This window comes from Macrosteles quadrilineatus, unplaced genomic scaffold, assembly GCF_028750875.1.
Source record: "Macrosteles quadrilineatus isolate MER2022 unplaced genomic scaffold, UCM_ALF_1.0 Scaffold_3__2_contigs__length_128488019, whole genome shotgun sequence".
In the NCBI taxonomy this organism is placed as follows: Eukaryota; Metazoa; Arthropoda; class Insecta; order Hemiptera; family Cicadellidae; genus Macrosteles; species Macrosteles quadrilineatus.
The window spans coordinates 68,371,949-68,396,116 of record NW_026542596.1 but is presented as its reverse complement, the minus strand read 5'-3'; the positions used below and the strand labels follow the sequence as shown (position 1 = coordinate 68,396,116).

The following is a 24,168-nucleotide window of genomic DNA, read 5'->3' as shown; positions in this document are numbered from 1 at the left end:
ATGTAAAACTTAGCGTATATCACAGAAGAGATCACAGTTGTCAATTGAGAATGAATATCATCTTTAAAATAAAAAATTTTGAATAACAATTAATGCATGTTACTTAAAATCTATAAAATCAGTAGCACTCAAATGTAAAAACTCATTAACAGAATTAAGTGGGTGTTTTAGAAGACCATTTGTTACGACAGTTTTAAAATTAGCAAAGGATTCAATAATATTCCTGACATGATGAGGTAGTATATTCAGGGTGTCTAGTTTATTTCCATTATAAAATTCAAGACTAATTCCAGACTTTTCAAGACTAATTCCAGATTTTTCAAGACTAGTTTTTTCCACAATTAGTGGGTGTTGATACCAAAATGTATCGATTCTCGATTCTTGATACCGATACCAATTTTTATAGCTATTTCTAACCAAATTTTCTAAATAATACTACACCAACTCTTTGTCTTTGTCATAAAGTAGTATTATGATAGTGTGGTGTTTTCAAGTAAAGAAATAATGCAGCAATAAAAAAATCTAACTAGCAAATTTGGTTTTTTTTTATCATGAAATCTTCTGCGTACCGTACGTTTAGACATCATCATTGACTGCAGCGGTTACAGAAACGTGATCGTCGTAGTCCGCGATCACGGCAAAATCATGAACATTTCCCGCGGCCGTGTATACATCATCGTCGTCTCCCGCGGTCACGGAAACTTCATCGTCATGGTCATCTCCCGCGGTCACGGAAACTTCATCGTCATGTACTGCGGCCACAGAAACGTAATCGTCGTCGTCCGCGGTCGCGACAAAATCATGAAAATTTCCCGCGGCCGAGCAGATATCATCGTCGACTCCCGCGGTCACGGAAACGTCATCGTCATCTCCCGCGGTCACGAAAACGTCATCGCCTTCGTATTCGATCGCGGCAAAATCATGAACACTTCCCGCTGCCGTGTAGACATCATCGTCGACTCCCGCGGTCACGGAAACGTCATTGTCATCTCCCGCGGTCACGGAAACGTAATCGCCGTAGTCCTCAATCGCGGCAAAATCATAAAATTTCCCGCTGCCGTGTAGACATCATCGTAGTCTCCCGCAGTCACGGAAACGTCATCATCGTTGTCCGGGATCGCGGCCAAATCATGAACGTTTCCCGCGGCTGTTTAGACATCACCGTCATCTCCCGCGGTCACGGAAACGTTATCGTCGACGTCCGCGAACACGGCAAAATCATGAACATTTCCCGCGGCCGTGTAGACATCATCGTCGTCTCCCGCGGTCACGGAAACGTCATCGCCGTCGTCCTCGATCGCGGCAAAATCATGAACATTTCCCGCGGCCGTGAAGACATCATCGTTGTCTCCCGCGGTCACGGAAACTTCATCGTCGACTCCCGCGTTCACGGAAACGTCATCATCATCTCCCGCGGTCACGGAAACGTCATCGCCGTCGTCCTCGATCGCGGCAAAATCATGAACATTTCCCGCGGCCGTGTAGACATCATCGTTGTCTCCCGCGGTCACGGAAATTTCATCGTCGACTCCCGCGGTCACGGAAACGTCATCGTCATCTCCCGCGGTCACGGAAACGTCGGCGTCGTCTCCCGCGGTCACGGAAACGTCATCGCCGTCTTCCTCGATCGCGGCAAAATCATGAACATTTCCAGCGGCCGTGTAGACATCATCGTCGTCTTCCGCAGTCACGGAAACGTCATCGTCGTCATCCGGGATCGTGGCCAAATTATGAACATTTTCCGCGGCTGTTTAGACATCACTGTCATCTCCCGCGGTCACGGAAACGTTATCGTAGACGTACGCGATCACGGCAAAATTATGAACATTTCCCGCGGCCGTGTAGACATCATCGTTGTCTCCCGCGGTCACGGAAACTTAATCGACATCTCTAGCGGTCACGGAAACGTCATCGTCGTCGTCGGCGATCGCGACATAATTATGAACATTTCCCGCGGCCGAGCAGATATCATCGTCATCTTCCGCGGTCACGGAAACATCATCGTCATCTCCTGTGGTCACGGAAACGTCATCGTCGTCTCCCGCGGTCACGGTAACGTTATCGTCGTCCACAGCGATCACGGAAAGGTCATCGTCGTCTCCCGTGGTTTCGGAAACGTCATCGTCGTCGTCCACTATCGCGGCAAAATTATTAACATTTCCCGCGGCCCTGTTGACAACATCGTCGGCTCCCGCGGTCACGGAAACTTCATCGTCATCTCCCGCGGTCACGGAAACGTCATCGTCGTCGTCCGGGATCGCTACAAAATCATGAACATGTCCCGAGGCCGTGAGGACTATCATCATTGGCTATCGCGGTTACGTAAACGGAAGACGGCGATCGCGGCAAAATCATAAAATTTCCCGACTTTGAAATCAAATTTAAGACTAAATCCCGACTTTTCAAGACCATTTTTAAATTCAAGACTAATTCCCGACTTTCCCGATTTTCCCGACTACTAGACACCCTGTATATTGTACAGTTTAAACCCTATAACTTTAGAGCTTTTGGCTGCTTTGGTCAATCTACAAAAGGGAATGTCAATTTCATTTCTTGAGCCTTGTGTTGTGGCTATGTACATTTAGCCTTAGCCGTTTCAACAAGAATACAGATTGTTTTTTTACTTCTAATACTGGGTGGCGCATAAAGAACGCATGGATTTGAGTTGAGTGGTGAGAGCAATAGGAGCGTGGTGGAGGGACTGGGCCTGGTTGTTTTGTAGGTAAGGGTGTCCAGTTTTAGTAGCAATGGTGCAGTGGTCCGTGGTACATCGGATGTTTGCGGTAGAACATTTATTCAAAAGTAATTAAATCTGTTAAAACTGTTCAACGGCTTTTCTGCACAAAGTTCAATGTTCCGCGAGTCCTGAAAAAAGTACGGTAAGGCCCAAAAATAACGAAAGTCACACCAAACGTTAAGTTTTAAATCGTGCAGTGGTTTTTGATGCAATTCTTTTGGGTCTTCTGCTGCCAAATAGTGCCAGTTTTGCTTATTGACATAACTATCCAAATGAAACTGCGCTCCATCATTAACATCACACACAAAACGCCATCAGTGGCAAGAACATCAACCATTCTCTCAAGACAGTTTCCATTTTCGTAATCACGTTCATAAATCTTCTGTTCGATCATAATTTTGTAAGGATGAAATTTTAACTCGTCTTTCAGGTTGCCCTGCAACGAGCGTCAAGACAAGCCCACAGTTGGAGCGCATCGCCTAGTGTAACAGACGCCCTTACTCTGTCGACATTTTGTGGAGTTCGCGCCGTGCAAGGACAACCAAACCACTTCTGCTTCATAACTGATTCAGTTGTGCGAAAAGGAGCTATCCAACAAAGTATTGTGTTGCGATCGGGTTTTGTTTTGAACCATTGAACTATGCACGGAGAAGCCATTGAATAGTTATATCAGATTCATTATTTTTGAATAAATGTTCTACAGCAAAAACGTGATGCGTCAGGTTGATTGCACCATTACTACTAAAACTGGACGCCCTAACCTACAAAACAACCAGGCTCTGTCCCTCCACGGACGCTTTTATTGCTCTTACCACTCAATTCAAATCCATGCGTTCTTTATGCGCCACCCAGTAGAACATACAAAACATATAAACTAAAGACAGTTAACACTTTTTCATGGATAAAAATAGACCTACAGTACTCTGAGTAGTCAGCTGAAGCTAGTATTCTGACATCATGTACTCCAGCTGCATTTCCCCATAAACATATGCCATACAGTAAATTACTTTGAAAGAAACTATTGTATTTAGATATGACTTGGGGACATTTTTATCTAAAGATCTTAGTAAGTTTCAATCTAGTGTCAACTAACAATATTCTATTTTCCTATGTTTTAATACCAGCTGGTTGGTTAATTATTTATTGTTTTTCTGTTGTGATTCAGTTGTACAATTTAGCCTAATGTTTTGTTTTAGTGTTTGTGATTTTTACAATGTTCAAATATATTTCTCAAACGTTTAAAGTTTATTGAATTTAGACACAATATTGGCGACGAGGATGAGTGAAGTACTTAAGCTCAAAAAGGTATTAACTGCAAGCAAAATTCAAATTAGTAAATCTTACAATGCAATTGTACAAAATAAAACAGTGAGAGAATACATGAGTAGTGAAGTCACAGTGCGGTTGTCTTCATTACGGACATATTGGAACAGATTTGAAAATGCTCAATCTGAACTCGAATCTTTAGTTGATGAAGAAGATATAGAGCAATTAGCAACTAGTAGAAGTGAAATTGAAGAGCTGTACATTACAACCGAAGTGGTGTTAAGAAACAAACTGCAATCCCCAACCACAGTTACGAATCAGCCTTCAGTAGCTTCACATCCTTCTGTTACATCAAATATTGCTTTTGTTCCGTTCGATGAAGGAGAATCATTTACAAACTTCATTGGCTGCACTTTACTTGACGTCCTACACTCATTCGATTGTTTTTCGATTCGATATTTTCATTCGATTGTTTCATTCGATATATTGTTTGGTTAGTTAGGTTAGGTTAACCTTACCTAACTAACCAAACGATATATCAAATGAAGCAATCGATTAATCGATATATCGATCGATATTTTCATTCGAATGAGTGTAGGACGTCAAGTAAAGTGCAGCCACTTCATTAAAAGATTTGAAAACTTTATTTCCTTGAAGAAAATTTCTGACGTTAAAATAAAGCTTTGCACATTACTTGCAGTGCTTCCACCAAAACTACATGAACAGCTTCAAGACCTAGTTTCTCCAGATGATCCGTACAAGATGGATTACAAAAATGTGGTAATAGTATTGAAGGATTATTTGGAACCATTACCTAGTGTTATATCTCTTCAACACAAATTTTTGTGTCATGTTCAACAAGACGAAACAACGATGGATTTTTCAATGGAACTGAAGAGACTAGCAAAGGATTGTCGCTTTCAATGTGAATGTGGGAAATCTGTATCAGACATGTTACTAAGAATGCAGTTTGTTAGAGGACTTAAAGATAATGATGTAAGAGGGCAGTTACTACAGAAAGAAACAAGTACTTTCAAAGAATCAGTGCAAGCTGCAATTTCCTGTGAATCCTCAAGACTTGAGAGCAGCATCGTATCAAATCCTACAACAGCTGCTGTTCTTAAGCTAACAGGAAGCACTGAAAGAAAGAAGCCGGAACAACAACAATATGCAAGCAAAGGAGTAGGAGTAGGACCAACCAAGAAGACCGAAAGATATCATACAGTTCGCTCTACATTTGACCAAATACGTGGACGGTGCTATCGATGCAGGGATAAGTTCCATAAAGCTGACAGTTGCAGGTATAAGGATGAATTCTGCAAATTCTTGTAACAAGGTTGGTCACTTAGCCAGGGTCTGCATGGCATAAAGAACAGAGCTAGGCATATCAACCAGATCGAGGACAGTGAAAATGTAAATGATATTGATCACGCAACGTACGACACATATAAGATACAAATGAATGGTTCTGACAAGTTCATGGTTGAAGTTACACTAGAAGGAAAGCCAATTCAAATGGAATTGGACACAGGAGCAGCTTTATCGTCGATATCATACAAGGATTATAAGAAACTAAATTTGAGTCAAAAACCATTTCAAACTCACATACAACTAAGAACTTACACGGGCGAAGTTGTAAAACCAAAGGGGGTAGTGTATGTCGAGTTTAGCTTGAAAGACAAAGCATGCTTTGGCAAGCTGTATGTAATTATTGGACAAAATGTTGAACCCATTTTTGGAAGAGAATGGCTTAGGGAGATTAACTAAAAAATTTGAGATATCAGAACTATTCAAGAAAACTCGTGTGATCTTTCTAAACTACTTACAGAATTCTCTGATGTTTTCAAAAAGGAAATTGGATGTATTCCGAACGAGAAGGTTCATTTATCCCTTCAAGAAGGTTGCAAGACCATTTTCATCAAACCCAGACAAGTTCCGTACACACTTAAAGGAAAAGTGGAAGACGAACTCAATCGACTAGAGAATGCCGGTATAATCACTAAGGTGAACAATGCTCAGTGGGGAACGCCAATTGTCTCAGTTGTTAAACCCAATGGATCTGTAAGAATATGTGCTGACTATAAAACTACACTGAATAAAGTGATACAAGACGACAAACATCCAATACCTAGGATAGAGGACATTTTCGCGGAAATGAATGGAGGGAAGCTATTTTGTACATTGGACATAAGCAATGCTTACCTGCACATGCAAATGGACGAGGAAAGTTCAAATATGCAAACTATAAGTACTGAAAAAGGTCTTTACAAAGTCAACAGGATGATGTTTGGGGTTAAAGTAGCACTCAGTATGGCAAAGGTTCATGGACAGAATACTACAAGGAATTAGCAGTGTTAAATGCTTCTTTGACGACATTATCATACAAGGATCAAATTATGAAGAAACTGTGCAAAGATTAAAGCTAGTCCCTGATAAAATAAGGGAACATGACCTTAGATTGAATTTTGAAAAAATGTAAATTCTTTCAGAAAAGGATTGCTTACTTAGGTCATACCATTGATGAAAATGGACTTCAAAAGGGGTCTGAAAAGGTAAAAGCGATTGTTGAAGCAAAGCGACCTTGTGATGTCAACCAATTACGTTCTTTCATAGGTTTGGCAAACTACTACAATAAGTTCATACCCAAACTGGCAGAGAAACTAAACCCATTGAACAAACTCTTACAGAAGGGCAAGAAATTTGAATGGACTGATGAAAGAAGTGAAAATTCGAATGAATGTAAAAGAAGTTTTGAATCTGTTAAATTGGACATTGCCAAATATGAAACTTTAATCCATTACAATCTGTCATTACCTTTAATACTGTCAACAGATGCATCACCAACTGGCTTAGGAGCTGTAATTTCACACCGGCTAAAAGATGGAACAGAAAAGCCAATTGCCTTTACATCTAGGTCACTAAGTAAAAGTGAGAATCAATACAGTCAAATTGACAAAGAAGCGACTGCCATTTATTGGGGTGTGAAAAAGTTCTTTCCATACTGCTGTGGCAGAAAATTCATACTTGTCACAGACCACAAACCTCTTGTATCTATTTTTCATCCTTCAAAATCCCTACCTGCAATGTCAGCTACACGTTTGTTAAATTAGGCTACCGTACGCTCTTTTCCTTGCTGGTTTTGACTATGAAATAGAATACAGAAAAACTTCAGACCACTCCAATGCAGATTTTCTTTCAAGATTCCCAGTAGAAAAGTTAGAAGAAGGTGAAGATCTCTATTCAAAATTTCAGATGAATCAAATATCTATGCTGCCACTTACCGTAGAGACAATTGCAGAACATATAAAGAATGATACTTTTTTCCCTAAAGTCAAGACAGCCCTTGAAAATGGAGATGATCTTGAGACAAGGGGACTAAACAACAACGAGTTCACATTACACAAAGGATGTGTTTTTCGAGGTATAAGGGTTGTGATACCTTCAACTCTTCAGAAAGAAGTACTCAAAGAACTACACGTGGGCCACCTTGGTATGACAAAAATGAAAGCAATGGCCAGAAGCTATTTGTACTGGAAGAATGTGGACAGAGACATTGAAGAGTTGGTCAGAAACTATAAGATATGTTCCCAGAAGAGAAATGAACCTCCAAAAGATAGGAATCACCCTTGGGAAGAACCATCTGGACCATGGGAGAGAATACACTTAGATTTCCTTGGGCCCATGAATGGAAATTACTTCCTAGTCATCATTGATGCCCATACTAAATGGCTAGAGATATTGCATACAAAATCGACTACAGCAGAATGGTGTATCAAAAAGCTACAACATCTATTTACAACGTTCGGTCTTCCAGTGACAGTCGTTACAGACAACGGGACACAATTCACCAGCACGGCTTTTCAAAACTATTTGAAAGAAAATGGAATTTGTCATAGAACATGCGCACCATTTCATCCTTCTAGCAATGGACAAGCAGAAAGATTCGTACAAACAGTGAAGCTAAATTCAATGGTGGGGGAGAGAGGTGACACAGAGGTGACTGATTTTTGATGTTACTAAAAGCAAAAGAAATGTAAAAAACTTGTTAAATCTATTTAAACAGTACAACTTTTATCATTTAAATAATTCACCAACTAGAGGCACAAACTGTCTAGATAATGTGTTTGTAAACCAAAAATCTGCTAGGCTCTCTTTTTTAAGTTTGTTCAAATTTCCTTTTTCGGACCATGATGGAATTATTATTAATATGCAGAATGAACCATTAGTTATAGATAATACATCTCATTTAGTCTCAAAAGATCCCATTCAGTTTTATCTACCTATTAAAAGTCATGTACATCTGTCTCTAAAATTGTCTACTTATGATTGGCTATCTTTAATGTCCAAGTCTGAGAGTAGTAGTGCTAATATGCAGTTCCAATGTTTATTTAATATACTAATCAACAATATTAATTATTTTATGGTCCCGAATAAAAATAAAGGTAAACTATTCAAACCTAAGTATTTGAACAAACTGAACAAGGGATGGTATACTAAAGAGTTGGGTCAAATGAAAGAAAGGCTATTGTGTCTGTATAGTTTGCTTAAAGATACTGGAAATGTGAACAATACTGAACTAAGGTATAAATATTTAAAACTGAAATGTCAATATAAAAACTCTTTAAATGAAGCAAAGCTAGAAAACAATGCTAAATACATAGAAGAAAGTAATAACAGATGTAAAGCCGCATGGGAGGTAATAAAGAATAACTGTGAAATAAAAAACACAGCTGATTTGCAAATTGAGCCAAATACTTTCAATAGGTTTTTTGTTGACAGTGTAGACAAGATCAAACAAATTATTAAAATTCCAGGTATAATCACTTCTTGTAATGATTTTTTGAAAAAATATGAAATTGATAGTTGTAATAAATTTTGTTGGTCAGCCATCACACCTAGTGATATTCTTAGTGCCACTAAAAGGATGAAAAGATCAGCTAGTGTGGATGTGTACAATATGTCAAACAATCTGTTAAAAGTTATTATTGACTGTTTGGCTAACCCCTTGGCAATATGCATAAATAACCTTTTATCAGAAGGGGTTTTTCCTGACTTGCTCAAAGTCTCTCGAGTCTGTCCTATTTACAAAAAAGGTCCTAAAGACCAACCTCAGAGCTACAGACCAGTTTCAATTATACCTGTGTTGGGAAAACTAATAGAAATACTTATTTACGATCAAATCAGAAATTATTTTGAAAAAAACAACATCTTGAACAACAACCAATACGGTTTTAGAAAGGGAAAATCCACTATCAATGCATTGGACGATCTAGTCAGGCAAGTTCATCTCTCTTTTGAAAATAAAACTTATGCTCAGGCCACCTTCTGTGACCTCAGTAAAGCTTTTGACTCTGTTGACAGTAATATTCTCATTTCTAAATTACAGTACTATGGATTTGATGGCCCTCCATTATCTTTTTTAAGAAGCTACTTGCAAAATCGGAAACAAGCAGTTTGTATAAAAGGAAGATGGTCAGATGAAGTGTCAGTCAAGTGGGGAGTGCCACAGGGTTCAGTCCTTGGTCCCCTTCTTTTCTTAATCTATATAAATGATCTACCCTCTTCTGTTGATTGTAAAACCATTCTGTACGCAGATGACTCTACCTTTTTATCTACTAGTAAAAACTATAAAGAACTTGAAAAATTGGCTGATGAAACATTAAATAATGCACAAAATTGGTTTCATAGTAATGGACTTTTGCTTAACAAAGAAAAATCACAAAAATTGTTATTTTCCTTAAATTATAATTCAAGAGAGTTTTTTGAGAACAGTGATAAGGGTAGTAAAGTTTTTTCAGCAAAGTTTTTGGGAATATATGTAGATAGTCAGCTAACTTGGGATTCTCATATAGACTATTTAAATACCAGACTTTCTCGTGTAATATTTTTACTAGGTCGTCTGAAAAAATGCATTCCATTAAATTATGTCCGAACAGCATATTTTTCATATTTTCAATCCATTTTCAGGTATGGGCTAATTTTTTGGGGCAATTGTGCTAGGGTAGAGGAAATTCTTGTTTGGCAAAAGAAAGCGGTTAGAGTTATCTCTAATAAAGGCTCAAGAGACCACAGCAAACCACTTTTTAGAAATCTTCAAATCCCTACTATTATTAACGTTTATATTTATGACTTAATAGTTTATATCTTGGAAAATCAACATCTTTTAAAATTTAGAAACCATACTCATGATCATAATACCAGAAATAAGAACCACACCACAATAGAATTCCATCGTTTAAGTAAAACTCTAAATAGTCACATAGTTTTGTCACTTAAAGTGTACAACTTTCTTGAATCCATAATTAAATTACACAATATAAAGGATTTTAAAAGTAAATTTTATTGTTGGCTGACCAATAACCCATTTTATAGTTTGGAAGATTTTTTTAAGAATAAGATTCTTCAGTTGTAATTATTCATTTAGAATATGTATTATAATATGTCTCCCTTTGTCAAGTTAGCTATAAGTATTTTATTAATTAATTACCTGACTATGCTATAATTTTAGCTGTATCTTGACATTGTCGATGATTTGTACAAATTCAAAAGACAATAAAGCATATTTCATTTCATATTTCATTTCATTTCATTTCATACAAACAAAGATCGACGCATTAGTCACGCAGCTGAGGAAGGCACCAAGCTCTACAACTGGAATGTCTGCATACAAGATGATGTTTGGCAGAGACATCAGAACTAAACTTAACGTCATGTCAGATAAAACAGAAAGGTTCAGCGTCAAAGAAAGGCAATGTTGTAACTAAGTCTGTTAGAAAACTGACCAGTAGGAGTAAGTTTACCTGACCTTACACGTTCCTTTCTGTGAACAACTTTCTGGTCCAAAAATAATAAGTAGGAAAAAAACTGCTTACTATGTAGGCCTAAGTGTGGTGAAAATGAATGATTGACCACTTGTTCATAATTAATACCTAACAATTTTACTCACTAAAGCCATTGACTATTGGATACTATTGTTGTTGTATTAATAGTCAAAGCTAAAGCTCAAACATAAGTAATAAATTTTACTATCGTAGCTTACTAGCCTACTCTATAAAACTGGACCAGTGATCTTGTGTCTAAATACAATGCTCTCCTAAGTTTATCCGGACTGGCCTCGGTCCCGAAGAGTCCGGATAATAGGGAGACTACTGTACTACACATCAACTCCTGAAGGTGCATGTAAATAAAATCAATCAAAGCAGAGATTCATTCAACCATAGGGATCCCAGACGTCCTCTTTTTCCCGGACACGTCCTCTTTTTGGGTACAAAAAAAACGTCCGGGGGGATTTTTGGCAATACTTTCAAATGTCCGGGATTTTGACTTTGTGAGAAAATAAAAAAATATTTCTGCAAGTATTAATGTTAGCAATCAGCTTTTATAATTAATCGTCATCATAACATTAAACTAAGATAAAATACTACACTTTAATAATATCTTACGTATAAAAGTGTCATTTCCTCTTTCTTTAGGTCAAATTTCGTGTATAACGTACGCTAGAATCCATTGGAAATACTGTAGAACAAAACATAACGGAAGGCGAAACTGAATAACTCTGCTCACTAGTAGCCAGCTTGCCAGGCCAGTAGCATACTAGCGACCGTCGGCCGTCGACTAGTGACTAGCTCTTCGTCTGCTTACTTGCTTACTTTACGTTACATGTTACATGCCTACTTAAAAAATAATTATCTTACTTTTTAATTTGTCCGTGTTGATCGTCCCTAGGGCCTACCCTAATGCCGAAAAGAAAATGTGTATTTTCAGAAAAGTTGAAAGAAAAGTTTACTTGTTTTAAGCGTGGTCGACATGAACTGTTGCTTGCTGGGCAGGTATAATGCAGTCGTGTTGTGTGCTAGTTCTTAAACACTTCTTAGATAAAATAAGTTCTCTGGTTCAAAATCATGGTCTGATTTTGGACAATTTCTGTTTATAGCATGCACATTGGCACCAGGGTGTTTTTGTAAATCAAACATGCTTGAATGTGTTGTAATGTTGCAGTATTCCTTTGATATTAAAACCACAAGTCTCAATAAAAAAAAAAAAAACATGACATTATACGAGTACAAGTTTCTTTATTAACATTTCTTGACCTTTAAAAAATAAACTGGGAAGCTTGAACACATTAAACTAGGTCCTCAAAATAGCTTAAAAAGTACGGTTTAAAGTTAATAAGTTAAACATTATTACTACCTACGGGCTTTTGAATAAATTAGGTAATAAGTTAAATGCCATTTCTTACATAATTAACCTCACTTTACCCATTCTTAAAAAAAAAAATTGATTTTCACTACACCGTTTTGATTACAGGGAATGTTTTATTTGTTCTGTATAGAATAATATAGTAAACAATCAAAAATTAATTATTGCTGAAAATGACGAATACACAGCTTACAGGCTAAGGATGTAACAGGTTACATAATCAAACTTGTGTTGTTTTAAGTACAAAGGCATCTTAATATAGTTTTAGACCAACGCAAAATATTTAATACATAATATGCAACAACCTACAATTAATTAATTAATGTTTAAGATGCGTTAATGATAAAACTTTACTCACAAGTAATTTATTACTGTAACAATAACTTCAAGCGCAGTCGCAGTACTCGGCACTCGCACTCGCAGTCTGACGGAGCGCAGGATTGGGATAGCGCTGGGTTCACAACGATATGGTAGGCATACGGTTAAGTATCGATCGTCGTAGTATGAAAACAGCTACTATCGAATATCGTAAATCGATTGGCTTCCATAGCGCCAACCAACCAACCAAAACGTAAACAAACCAGTTTAGCTGCTAACTCATGTTTTCCAATTTTTATTTTATTAATAAAAATGTCATCGTATTTAATTATTAATTGTTTAATGTAAAACAGATTGTAAATAAACTTTGTTAAAAAAAAACCAAACCAACCAACACCGACAGACAGAAGAGAGAAGACAAGAGATTACAAAAACTACTAGGACTAGCCTAAAAGGAGAGGAAAATATTTGATTTAATTTATTCCAACATTGTTCCTTTTGATCAGTTTCATGGTGCATAGTGCATTATTATGGAGGAAATATGCAAAGGTCATCTAAACGCTTTTAAAAGTAAGGGGGTGGTAATTTATCTGGCGTTAATTGCGCAAGTTACTGGAATATTAATTTTAAAATTCCTCCGTAATTTAAGTTCTTATGTATTTATCATGCTGGTTATCAGCCTTAATGTAATTGGATAATAAACATTTTCATTGGCAAATTTTATGCCAGATTCAGATATTATGTTGTACTTATTTATTTGCATTCACTCTCACTGTAATATTGTGAATAAAATTATGGCCTTCCGTCGGCCAGGCCACATTATGACGTTTGACGACAGACATAGGAGCTATAGGAGCAGCTGCAGCAGAAGGCACCAAGGCAATAGTTTACTATTCCACCATGAGTATGAGACAGCCGGTGCGGTGAGCCAGAGAGCCGATGCCGATACTAAAAGTCGATGTCTGTCATCCGGTAGAAAACAAGCTCGATATTTAACCGAATGCCTACCATATCGTTGTGAACCCAGCGCTATCCGCAGGATTGTGATTACTGATTGTGTTGTCGTTGTCGAATGTTGTCGACTGTCGTTGTCCACTCAGTCTTCAGTCAGTTCAGTCCAGACCAGTTGTCGTGTCCGCCTGGCACGATTTTTATTTCAGCTGCAGTTTTTTAATACGGACAAAATGAGAGTTTAAAAATAAGAAATTAAAAAAAATATTATTGTAGGCCTAAAACTAAAAAAAAATATATAATTATTTTTTTAATTAAACTGTCATAACCTAACCTAACTAACCAAACTTGCTGATAATGACAAAATTGAATGAAGGTTTACTAATAGAAAAAATAGTTCTGTTCATAAAATAAAACTATAAATGCCTCAAATTAAATTTTATATTTTTTAATTATAAAATTAAACTGCCATAACCTAACCAAACTAACCAAACTTGCTGATAATGAAAAAATTAAATGAAGGTTTACTAATCGAAAAAATAGTTCTGTTCATAAAATAAAACTATAAATAGCTCAAATTCAATTTTATAGGGTTTTAATTATAAAATTTAACTGTTATAACCTAACAAAACTAACCAAACTTGCTGATAATGCAAAAATCTTGAACAAAAAGTTTGTGCCCCCGATGGGTTTCGAACCTGGTACCATAAGTTTAGATGCCCGGTACGCTATCCACTAGACTACCTAGGCCGATGGTTTCACACAGTTTCATTGCGCTAATGGTGTTCCCTCAGCCAATAGAATGCTCTCATTTTGTTCTTATTAAAATAACTGCAGCTGAAATAAAAATTGTGCGTCCGCCTGCCGCCTGTCTGTGTCCTGTGTGCACAATTTGTTTTTCAGGATTAATTTTGCCAACAGTGTCATTTAGAGACTTCTGATTGACTAACGAAGGTTTAGTAATTGAAAAATTATTTTTTCCTACAGTTACCTAACAATGTACATGTTCTCTCACTTATTTGAGAAAGCAAAGTGGCCAATTCGCTCATCAGTGAGACAATGTTAACATTGTCTCACTCTAATTACTTTGTCTCACTCCAGATTTGCAACGTGAAGGCACGAAATAGTGAGCGAGTAACATGCAGGCAACGTCGTATGCGCGCTAAATACGTTGGCAGCACTGGCTGTAAATCAGCTGGTCAGCTGTTGTACTGTTGTATTTATCACTTCACATTAAATGTTATATTAAAAGTTCACTTCTGTGTAAAAATAGGTTATGTTTCTTCACCAATTTATTTGTTTTATGGTGACTGTAGGAAAAGTATAATGTGCAACTCGAGTTCAAAGTGCAATTGCCTCACTCGAGAAACCATTCCTCACTCGTCTACGGCTCGTGAGTAAGGATTTCTCTCGAGTGAGTCAATTGCTCACTTTTCTCACTAGTTGCACAAATAACTATTTTTCATAGAATAAAATTATAAATGCCTCAAATTCAATTTTATATTTTATTATTATGAAACTAAACCTTCATAACCTAACCTAACCAACCAAACGTGCTGACAATGAAAAAAATCTAATGAAGGTTTATTAATCGAAAAAATAGTTCTGTTCATAAAATAAAATTATAAATGCCTCAAATCCTATTTTATATTTTTTTTATTCTAAAATTAAACTATCATAACCTAACCAAACTAACCAGACTTGCTAATAATGAAAAATCAAATGAAGGCTTAACCGAAAAAAATATTTCTGTTCATAAAATAAAACTGTAAATGGGTCAAATTCAATTTCATAATGTTTTAATTATAACATTAAACCGTCATAACCTAACCAAACCAACCAAACTTGTTGATAATGAAAAAATCCAATACAAAAAATAGTGCTACTGGTGGGATTCGAACACGGGTCCTTCGGCTCATCAGCCCAGCAATCTATCCACTACACCACCGAGGCCGATGGCATCAATCGTATCGTCGCGGTAATGATGTTCCCTCAGCCAGTCAGAAGCCTCAAAATAATACTGTAGGCAACACTAATCCTGAAATAAAAATTCAGCGTCCTGCGTCAGTGGACTAGACACTAGACAGGTATAATGTAGGTAAGGTAAGACCATCGATGTTTAGACAGGAAGACAGGTAAATTTTATGTTTATATAACCTCAGTTTTGTTTGACCCGCGTCGTTTTTTAGCGAATTTCCCTATAGGGAAGTAAGCTATTGCCCTAGGTGGCATGGTAAGACATAGACCCGGGGCCGATTTACTTTTTCATTTTGATGACCCCAGAGGCCAAAAACACCATTCGTTAAAATTTATATATATGTATATATATATATAGATTTATATATATATATGTGTGTGTCCGTGAACGCGATAACTTGAGTAATTTTTGTCCTATTTTGATGAAATTTGATGTAAAGGTGTAATGCAGGATAAACTTGAATGAGTTCACGAACCAGCATGATCGGACTATGGGAACGGGGGTTAATGGGGGGTTTTATGGGGTAAAAATAGGTTTTTCCCATTTTGACCCTAAAAACACAAAATTTCACAATTACTTTCCAAACCATTATGTAGAGCTTAAAGAAACAAAATAATTTAGTATATTGAAGCGTTATTATGCGCCTAAGGGTTACGGAGGAAATTCAAAAAAATTGTAATTTTAAAATTCCCATGTTATTCTTATGGAGAATAAGTCAACTGTTGTAGTTTGCTTATTTATGAACATATTTTGATCAAATTTGGAAAATACATTAATGTCTTACTAAACTACAGTACCTATTATCATTTTACATTAAAAAACACTTTTTTACCCTCCCTGTTACAGCAAACCTAAGTACATACTCGTTATAAACTAATTCTATTTAAATAGGGAATAAATGTGATATATTTAAGGAGACGTTTTAGTGTAAATCCAACGAGGCAAATGGAAATTCGCTAAGTCTGCAGGTTTGCTGCGTCGGGGGTATTTAATTTTAGCACAAGGCACAAGCACAACTGCACTTATTCTTCTTAGTTTCAAGTTTTAAATATGATCTCGGAAAGTAAAATACGCTGTTACATTGTCTCGATAACATATAATCAAATGTGTTTTAAGAAAATCTCCGACTAAAATTAAATTGATTCAGTTTTGTTTTCTCCAAAGCTTTAGTCCAGTGAATAGAGGTATGTTAACTTACAAACGGTCCGGTAAGTCTAAATTTTTTATATGTTGTCTAGGATAGTAAGTAGGTGTTTAAAATGAAAAATGCACAATTCTCCCCCCTCCGCGCCCGCCGCCATATTGAAAAATCGAAAAAAATCTGTACTTTCTAGAGATTTTCGCCTATATCTCCATTTTGGTGCGTTTTAGCGAAATATATGTAACGTCAATGTTGTAGACAATTAAATTTCTTATAATATAAATATAACAATTTGGTTCTAAGACTTATGGATACGAAAATATTTAAATTTTTGTACAATAAAACGTCGATTTTTTTGTTATTTTGACAAATTTTTATTAGTCCAAGCAAACTAAAAAAACTGACACAGGGAACGTTAAAAAAATTGCAAGAAACCGTTTTATGGTTTTATTTTGTAGCGTTGGGTCTGCAGAGTGACATACTAAAATTTGCCAAAAATCGGTCTACAGAAAACCACCTAAAATCACGATAAAAATGGCGGCTTTTCTCAACATTGGAGAAATTTGAAAAAAATATATCACATGCATATTTTATTCAAAATTTTGTGATATATTGACTTGGGACGACCACCGAAGTTTATTGGGTGGTTAGTACTTCATTTACATAGGGAACTCATTTTTGGCCGCCATCTTGGATCTGCCATTTTGGATATAAATAAAAAAAATTAAATGTAATGATAACGGTATGACACATCATTATAAACCAGATTTTCACGCTGATTTCAATGCCGAAATCCGTTTTCAAATATCTGTTTACGCTTTGAAAATATATTCAAACGAAAACTCTCCCCCATATATTTACTAGGCGTACGCTCATTCTTCCCGTATTGAGACGAAACGAAGATAGTGAACAAGTGGAATAAGGCTGCGGTAAGGCGACCAGAATCCTACCATTTGGTAGTACCATTTGGGTAGTACTCTAGTTGTTGGTGAACAGAGGAATTACTGGATATAGCAGGCATGTTTCCACACAGATGCTCAAACAGTGTCTTTCAGAGCATGAGATCATTTTGAGAATTCCAGAGGTCTTGGCGCAGATGCGGTGAATGTCTGGCTCAAACTCTTATGAAGAGTCCAATATCCAGAGAATTTTGCTAAATGCTAATATGTTTTCAACTTATTTTTGTTGGGATTCACCATATTCTTTGTTGAAGTCTTAGCTGAGACATTATTAAGAGCCTTCAGCAAGGACTCGAAAGTCATAGAGGGAAGCAACTTTCCAAAAAAGTTTTATATTGTCAGCAAACTTAAGAGAAGGGATCTTGATAACTCTTTTGATGTCATTAAAGAAAATGTAGAACCGAAAATATTTGAAATTTTGTTGGATGTTTTCTTGATAAATAGGCAAAAAACTCCATATTCACCCCATAAAACCACATGAAAGCCAGTTCACATGATCTAATCAAGACAGGTAGTAAAACCGTAAAACTCAAAATGTTAAAGGAATGTTTATTGTATTACACCAAATTAATAGAATTATCAAGATCCCTTGTCAACTCCTCCTTATACATAGTCGCATAAAGACTTTTGTAAATGGTACATTTACATATGAATGTGTATTGGATTGGCAATTTTCTCTATAACCCTAAATCAAACAATAAATTATGTAAAATAGTATTTTTTTTCTACAATCTAATAAAATGTTTATGTTAGTATGTGTAGTTAGGAGGTTTTCAGAGTTAGTTAACAAATACAAAAACACTCAGATTTGTACCAAAGCTCTCTATGAAAGCCTGGTATCATGATCTGGCCAGGATGCTTTCACTTTTCTTTTCATGCTGAATTAAATGTCATGGGATATAATTTGTACCTATAGCCTACCTCTGTGACTCTTCATAGGGGAATAAAAGATGCCATAAACTACTTAGTTTGTTATATAAGCTATTTTTACCATGTGCACTAAGCCCATGGAATTTTGAAGGTTTCAGAATCTGAAATGGCAAAGAAATCATATATTACGCTATACAACCCCCTGTAAAAAGCATGTTTTCGTAGTCTTACCAGAATTACTTGTGACACTCATCATAATGTTCACTCTCTTACCATATAATCATATTAAAAGTGGATTTTCATTAAAAGTGATGGTCACTTTAAATTTCATTGGATACTATTTTTACTGACACCTCCGTAATCCTTTATTGAGGGATGAAATATGCGATAAACAGTACTACCACTTTGTATTCTTCAGCTCTTTTAAAACGGATTCATTTTTTAGCTCTTTTCAAACGGATTCATTAACCCATGAAATTTTTAGGTTTTCAGAATATAAAATTAAACAAATCTTATATTTACCCAATACAACCCCATGTGAAAGCCCATTCTCATAATCTATGATGATTTGAGAAACTTATTATATTGTTTATGTGTTAACTCTCTTATAATCATGATCTGTCATTATGGTTTTGGAGTATCATTAACAGTGGTTGATTTAAATTTGTTTTGGTCGCTGAGGGTCCGGGAATGCCGCAACCCCTAGGTATGCTTTGTGAATTTCATCATACTGTATTGGATATGTTTAACTCTTGTATACCCAGTTTCATTCTAAGTAGTGTAGAGCAATAACCGTTGTTTCGTTAAAATAACATGTGGACCCATTCTTTACTATTTTTCCCACAACCCTTCATTGAACAATAAATTATATGAAATACTTATTTGTTTGTATTTTATGCTCTTTTTATATCATCCACAAAAACCTATGGAATTTTTGTGATTTTCCAGTCAAAAGTGCCATAAACCCAAATTGAACCCAAACGGCCCCTTGATGAACCATGATCAGAAACGCACATTACATGGTCATGTGAACATGAAGACGGTAAAACTATTAAGAATATACATTATATAGCGGACACACCTAATAGCTACAGCCCTAACGCTGCCTACGAAGGATTCACACATTTCACAGAACTCAAGCTGAGCGGAAAACCTAGACTTCCCATCTATATGGACCAGATGTAACAAATTTTTTATGAAAAAAGAACATAGTTGTGTGAGCCAGTCACAGAATGCGCTAGTGTCTAAAATTCTATTTTATACCTTATTTTTTGTTGCTGACCAGGTTGATGGGTCATAACAGTTGCTATAACTCACTAAAAGTCATTCCCTAAGTTAGACTTGGTAAAAAGGTTTGTGTATTTACAGAATAATGTGATTTAGATCAGCGAAATCTGTAGGTGGCTCACAACAACTACGACGGTTGTGATAAAAAATCTTGCTACAAATTCAAAATGGGGATGGAATGTCTTACCTGGATGGAAAAGTTAATACCATCTACAAAATTCATTTTATTTGTATGTATTCAAGTGTGTCTCAATGCGGATTAATGGAATTGACGTACTACAATAAATTGGGGCGCGACTACAGGAAACCTATGTTTAAGTCTGGACTCAAGATGAAAACTCTTTCGTACTCTTTTGCATTACATGTCTTATCTACATAGAGGCGGTTCACGAGTACAGGGTTCCGTGGCCTGCGGTTATCGTTGTTCGAGCGGCCAATTTTAACCGACGGCCAAAAAATGGGTTCACGACATAGAGCGTTAGCCGAGATCAAGCTTAGCCGAGACCAACGCTGACCGTCGCTCAACAGCAGGGATTTAACGGGGAACTTTCGTTATAAGGTTGGCAACAGCCACAGGGGCTACCTGCCGAGCCGCTGCTCGCGGTCGACGAGTCCCAAAACAATATGATGACGTGATAAATTATTATAATTACAGTATACAGAGTGTTTACTGATATTGCATAAAAAGGTTGTGAACTTACACTTAATTTCATTTTATACTAAAGTTTTAAGTTACCGTACTGGATTAATCATTGAATTATGAATTGAATAATACACTTTTACTGACATGTCATTGAATCGGGAAAATACAATTATGATTTTAATCAAACTTTTTAAAACAAATCTTAGTAATGTTTGCAAACTAAATGTTTTCAAAGTGTTCAAAAGTGATAAAAATAAATAAAACAGTAACGTTATAAAATTCATTTTCAATTTAAACTAATATAAATAGGCCTAAATTAAGCTATTATTTATATTTTTATATAGTAATTAATTAAAATTAAAAACAGGAACTTTCTACAATGTTTCTTATGTTTTCGACAATCAGTAGTAAAAAAATGGAAAAAATAAATATCATGTTGAGGGTAATGAAATTGTTCGGAATTTAATGGCGAATTTGAAAATAACATTCTTTTTGCTAACAAAAAAAACAATAAATGAATGAGCAAATGAGATAATCCCGACATGATGTCAAGTTAACTCTGCCCGCTAGCAGGGTTAAGTTGAAGTCCAAAACCATTGTTACTTACGCCTGAGATTATCCAATTTGCGCTAGACCATGACTCGTGAACCCGACATTTGGCCTGGGGTTTTCTCTAATTGAACCTGTGAAGCCGAGTTTTTGCGCTCGGGTTTATCCCTGTCATAATTGGAAGTTTAACTGCCTGCGCTCGAGCGCGGGTAACCTCGTACTTGTGAACCCGATTTCTAAGCCGCGGCGCAAAAAACCGGCTATAACTGGATTTTGCGCTCGAACTAAGGATAACCCATGACTTGTGAACCGCCCCATAGTGTCTTATCATCACCATTATAGTGTACTGGTATAATTGGTTACAGATTGACACAATCTCCAGCTCTGTAGCTATCATGTATGCTTCGCTGTAATTGAAAATATTCATAAGCCATTGCATTTTCCGCCACATGCGAAATAAGGTCAGCAATACAGGTTTTTGATTGCGAGAAAAATATCCCATGCCGACATCCATCGTCAGATGACTGAAGGCTGCGGTCCGAATGCAATGCGTGAGATAAAAGTGCCGAAACGGTCAATGGAGTTTTAAAATGGCCATGAAATCATTATTACTTAGTGTTCTTTGGGGAAAAGTTTGAGTACTTATCCAACAAAAAAACCAAATCCTTCCTATATGAAGATTTTTACGACCACTTGTAACCTCTCTTGCATATTTCTACACTTTCCCCTCTACCATTGTCTCTGTTACAAGCTTCAATCATCTGGCGATGAATGCCATCGTTCTGTATGTTTCTCACGGTAAAAAAATATGACTGACAATATCTTTCATGTGACGGGAGATTCAATGGATTACCAATTTTTCTAAACACACATTAAAGCGTACCTCTACATGTCAGCTACAGAGCTAGAAGTTGTATGTCATTCTGTTCACAACGGATGTCAGTAATTGGCTAGGAGCATCGGTGTACAAGCGAAATATCTAGATTTGCAGAAAAAAACAGCCTTTGGTGGTTAAATAAAAAAGGTTCCTGCCCAATATATGCTTTAAGTTTAAACATTTGATCATTTATGATATTATTAAACATAAATTTGGCCTGAGTTACTTGTTGTTCTAATAATAATTGAAGTAGGCCCTAATGATTTGTTTCTATGATAAAAGGTTAGCCTATTGTTTATTGTTTATAGCCTACCGGATACTTACAAAGCCAAGATACGTCTATTTTTTTCTTTTTTTTTCTTAGTTGTTATGATTTATTGATAACCCAATGACAAAATGGGATCTAAGTGTCTATTTAGCTTGATTGGTACGCTAACACAAAATTTGTTGACTCAACTACACCGCCATTATCTATTTTTGACCCTTGGTTCACGTCTCATTGGAAAGAGCATGTCGCATAAGTGTACAAACCGTTCCTAAATTTTTGTTCATTCACTTTGGTCATGAGATATCTCACACCAAAAAGTTGTGTCTTAACGCGGACTTATAACATACGAAAACAAAGACTTCAACCAACAAACCAGTTTATGGGTAACACTTTTTAGAATTCACAACTAATGTATTACCATGTTACTTATGTTAAAAGCTGTGAGCAACTGTTTCTCAATGTGTTTGTTCATAATATGTTTGTAACACATTTGCTTAACTTCTTCCTGGAGCCTACCAGAGAAATGCTGTAGCCCGGGGTTACTGTATTGTAACCCCGTACTACCCCGTTGTACTGTATTGTACTTCATGAGGATAATCGTAAAAGTGATCGTTTATTTGTTCTAATCTTTTAAGTTACTTACTTGACATTTTTTAGCCTACTGCAACCCAAACCATGTTAAAAACAAAGTTGGTAGGCTATAAGTGCGATTTCTTTAAGAAAAGCAGTTTTTGCGTGAACATGTATCCGTACTTTGCTAGTACATCGCAATTAGGTACTGCCTTGCCGTTAACTGGGATAATTTGTAAACAGAGTGACACAATTTGTAGCTCTGTAGCTACCATGCTTCACTGTGATTATAAAACTTTTTAAGCCGTCGCATCTACCGCCACGTTCGAGATGGATTAGAAATGCAGTTTTTGAAATAAGAAACATATCTGACGCCGACATCCATCGCCAGATGACTACATGGCATTAATGCAATGAGTGAGATAAAAGTGTGGAAATGTGTTATGAAATGTAAAAATTTTAATTTTACATTTATATGTATTAAAATTTTCACGGCAATTTGTAAATTCTCTAGCCTATTTCTGCACTAGAGTCACAAACTTCAGTCATCTGGCGATGCATTCAATATTTTCTCATGTTAAAAAACCTATTCACTGATCTTATCTTGCATGTGGCGGAAGATTCTAACTGGCTGAAAATAGTGAATGGATGGTTGAGAAAGGCATGTTTAAGTTCTGTGATCACCATTTAATTTAATTTATCGGTCAGCTAGTGTTGCGCACGGCTCTGTTTGCTCAGATCCTATAACTTAGTAGATTTTACCATTGTCACCTTTTTTAAGTTAGGCTAGTAGGTTTCCAGGACAACTTTTGTGAGCTATAATTATCAAATTACTTTGGGTTTTAAGGTATTTACTCAGGGGAGGTATAGAAGAGGCTACGATGACAGCTGTGGGCTTCTTAGTTCTTATTAGCTGAGGGAACGCCATTACCGTAACAAAACGATCAGTAGTCATCGGCCTCGGTGGTCTAATGGTTAGCGTGCCGGGCTGATATGCTGAAGGTCCCGGGTTCAAATCCCGCTCGTGGCATTAACTTTTTGTCCAAGATTTTTTTATTATCAGCAAGTTTGGTTGGTTTGGTTCGGTTATGACAGTTTAATTTTATTATTACGGTAAGTCATTATAAAATTTTAGTAGAGCAATTTCTAGTTTTATTTAATAAACAGAATTATTTTTTCTATTAATAAACTTTTGTTATATTATTTCATTATCAGCAAGTTTGGTTAGTTCGGTTAGGTTATGATAGTTTTTATATTTAAAAAATAATAAAATTGAATTTGAGGCATTTATAATTTTATTTTATGAACAGAACTATTTTTGCGATTAGTAAACCTTCTTTGCCAAAGTACTCTCTACTACAGCGCTGTTCACGGAGGAATTTTGAACTAATGCCTCATTCGTACCTCCCCTAAGTCAGACCCGGGTTTTAATCAGTTTATGGTCTTACATCTTCTATGATAATAGCTTAAGCTAGCTATGTTACGGACACACAAGAGCCTAGCTGGTAAACTATTGTTAGCTCGCCGACTGTGTCCGGCCTATATCAAAAGTGTC

General features: G+C 36.4%; 1 protein-coding gene across 2 annotated transcripts in view; it reads right to left on the bottom strand.

Moving 5' to 3' along the window:
- The window catches only part of LOC128988808 (protein scarlet-like), a 49,600-nt gene extending 36,944 nt beyond the window's left edge, over positions 1–12,656 (bottom strand). For both annotated transcript variants that reach the window (XR_008490432.1, XM_054410468.1), the window contains exon 1: positions 12,561–12,656. The gene's annotated coding sequence lies outside the window, so the exon portion shown is untranslated. The remainder of the gene's footprint in view (positions 1–12,560) is intronic.
- Positions 12,657–24,168: the final 11,512 nt, after the last annotated feature.